Consider the following 3,761-nt stretch of genomic DNA (forward strand, 5'->3'; position numbering starts at 1 on the left):
GAATATTTGAAATTAAAAATAAATAAATAATTATAGGGTTTGTGGAGGTTTGAAAATCTTACAAAATAGTTAATTTTTGTTAAATTAAAAAATTAATTTGTGGAGGTTTTAAAGTGCCACAAAAGTGATTTAAAACTGTCACAAAAGTCCAATATAAAACCCCCACTAAACACACACAAAACCCCCACTGAATAGATTGTGGAGGTTTCTAAAAACTCCCACAAAAGACCTCGTGGCACCTCAAATTTTGGGGGTTTTAAAAACTCACACAAATCATTTGGTGGGGGTTATAAACCTCCACAAATAAGAAAAAAAACTGCCACAAATAAACAAAAATCTTGTAGTGCGGCTCGCCTAGCTCGACCCAGGGTAGAACAAGAACTTTCACCTCAACCCTTGCTCTCTTTGCGTTTTTAGTTTTGGCCATTTTGGGGATATTGGTTCTGTGGTTTTGTAGGAATTTGGAAGAGGATTAATAATATGTATGTGGTTCGAAATGGGTGTTGATGAGATTGGAGAAGATGAAGAGAGAAGTTTTCTGGATTTAGAGAGAGAAGAGAGGTTATGCAAAAATGGAGTTATGTTTAAAAAAAGGAGGAAAGCTGAACACGGATAGTTATCTGGCATAATATATAGGGCAGATAAAAATTCAATCGATTTTATTATAATACCAATCGATTGAATGCAGAAAAAAACCTTATTGACGTCACATTTCAATTGATTGTATTATAATACCAATCGATTGAATTTGAAAATACCATTAATCCGTACAAACTTCAATCGATTATATTATGATTCCAATCGATTAGATTTTGATATATCATTTTACTAGCGTAAGTCAATCGACCGGGTAACACAACCAATCGATTGAATTGTGAAAACTCACATTGCTAGACATGAGTTCAATCGATTCGGTTATACGAACAATCGATTGAATAAGAAAAAGTCCACATGTCTTGCAAAATTTAATCAATTGTGTATCAATTCCAATAATTATGGGAAACCTAAAATTCAATCGATTGTTTTGTGAATCCAATCGATTGATTTTCTAAGAAACACAATTTTACAACCCTATACGGATGTAACAGATCAAGGATAAAATTTTAATCAATTAGGATTGCCAAAAAGATTATTACGATTAATGGAAGATCTAATTTGTTATTGTTTTTGTTTTTGATTATTAATAAACATGATAGATGAATGATAAAATAAAAAATTATAAAATAAAAAATAAATTTTATAATTAAGTAGTATATAAAGGATTAATTTGTAAATAAAATTAGATAAGAACTATTTAATAGTTATTAAAAAACTTAAAAAATATGTTTTGTTATGGGACCATTTAATGGTCTAAATGTTCTGGGACCATCGAATCCTTTACTTAAATACATATTTTTTTTTATTTACCAAACACAAAATAAAAAATTTGTGCTTTTAAAAAATACAAGCACCTTTTCAAAAAACTTTACTAAACCAAGCCTAAAAAGATAACGAGACAACTAGGTCTCTAGCATCCAAAACAATGCCATTTCAAAGCAAAAAATGTTGCATTCTTCCGTGATGATATATAATACTAATCATGCCTATTACACACATAGACAATTACATTAAATCCTAGGATAATAAATATAAAAGTAAGTGAATTTTATCTAAATATATAAATAAAATAATGAAATGGTACGCAATAATATAATTATACTATCTCTTATTGTATTAACTTTTCTTATTTAGATCTGTGGCTAACATTTTTCCCATCTTATCTCAAATTTTTCTTAGCCTACAACACATACCTAAGCCTAGTCACCAGTAAATGAAACCCATTCTTCTTGTGCAGTTAATAAAGAAAATCCCAACTTCAATCCTTAATAATGAATTACAACCAACGAGATTCCACCACTTCTATTCTAGTATAGATAGTCCATAAAGTAATTATAATAAATAAAAGTAATAGCATTATAATTGCATTTTTTGTACCAAACTAAATAACCTATTAAAATATTTGCAAAAGCCCGCTGAATTCAAAGATGACAACAAAATTAAGCACTAATTCCCTTGCGAATCATGCATGAATATACTTTACAACATGTTCCTAAATAAATAAAACAAGGTGATCTAGATTGTATTTATTTGAAAATTGTACAAGATGTCTCTGGTACGGGTTGAAGGATGGATCGGGAACTTGCGGATTGAGGCGAAGACCGGGTCGCGTGACTGGAGCGATGGGGGGAGGTACCTGCAAAGACACTCCGACGCTCAAGTCAAAATGGATCTGAGAGGTGTAAAGTGTGAGGAATGAATGAGTACCTGAAGAGACCTGGGTCCTCTATTTATAGGTGATGGTAGTTATCTTATCTTATCTTGTTTGGCTAAGATAAGGGAGACATTTAAATTCGAAAGTCGATTGGGAGTTTCTAGAGGGCCGGTTTCGGGCCTTCTAGAGGAGTGAGGCGGGTTGGACCTGGGAAACCGGGATTGGGTTCGATCCTGGGTCCGGATCCGTGGGCTGGATCCGTAACAGTTGCCCCCGCAGCGGGAGGGCGAGTGAGATCGGCCTGTCGCTGGAAGGTGTGGTTTCGACCATGGGTTAGGTCGGTTTGTCGCTAGGAGGTGTGGTTTCGACCGTGGGTTAGGTCGGTTTGTCGTTAGAGGGTGCGGTTTTGACCGTGAGTTTAGGTCGGCTTGTCGTGTCGGCCTGATCTTCCTTGGGGTCGTGGCGAGGTTTTGCTTTGGCCGTTTTACGCGACTCTTCTGTACCCAACGTACCTGTTGCGTTTTTCGAGGCGTACTTTATTGGTTTCTTTTTCCAAGGGGGCATTTATTGCGAGGGGACTTTTTTTGGGCGTTTTTCCTCTATTGCCCCCGTGCGTTATTTTATTGTTCAGGGTTATTTACGTCTTTTCTGCCCCCTTTTCGAAACCGTTTTTTGGCTTTCCGCTTTCTCTTCCCTCTATTACTTCACTTCCCTCTTCATTTTCTTTTGTTTTTCTCTTTTGGACAATTCCTTCTTCCTTCTGTGGATTCCTCTCGGTGCTGTTTTTGTCAACTTTCTCAAGCTCTTTCCATGCTCACTTTCTCCATTATCAGGTTCGTCTCTTTCGCTTTTTCTTGTTTTTGTTTTATGGTGTATCTGTTTGTTCTGTTTTTGCCAGGCATTGTTCTGCCTGTTTCCTTTGCTGCTTTCATTTTTGGACCGTATTTTGTGTTTTGGGAGGTGTTTTTCGAGTCTTTGGAGGGGCTGAGCACCGCCGTGTGGGTTGGTAGTGGCGGTAGGTTTTGTCTTACTTCTGTATAGGGTTAGTAGGCTGATGGTGGTACTCCTCCCTGTTTTAGGTATGCACCGGCGGAGAAATGAGGGTGTGGGTGCCCCGATAGCCCCTTCCAGGGGCGTTCCCGCTCGCTATACTTGGGTGACTAGCGATGTGTGGGGCGTTCTACCACAGACGACGGAGGACGATCTTCAACGGCTCTGTGATCAGGGGGCGATTTGTGGTGGTGGTGATGAGGAGGGGCGGTACGAGCTCGTCCTCCCGGACGCCGACGAGCGCGTCTGTTATCTGAACCTTCATTCGCCCACTGTTCCGGACTGGATGTGGGTTTACGAGTCGATGTTCACTCGGCTCGGCGTGCGGTTTCCTTTCTCGCCATTTGTTCAGGATTTGCTGAGTCGGTGTTCCGTGGCGCCGTCTCAGCTTCACCCGAATAGTTGGGCTGCCGTGCGGTCTTTCGAGTTGGTGTGCCGGTATCTCGATCTTCCGGCTTCT

This window comes from Arachis ipaensis, chromosome B09, assembly GCF_000816755.2.
Source record: "Arachis ipaensis cultivar K30076 chromosome B09, Araip1.1, whole genome shotgun sequence".
Lineage (NCBI taxonomy): Eukaryota > Viridiplantae > Streptophyta > Magnoliopsida > Fabales > Fabaceae > Arachis > Arachis ipaensis.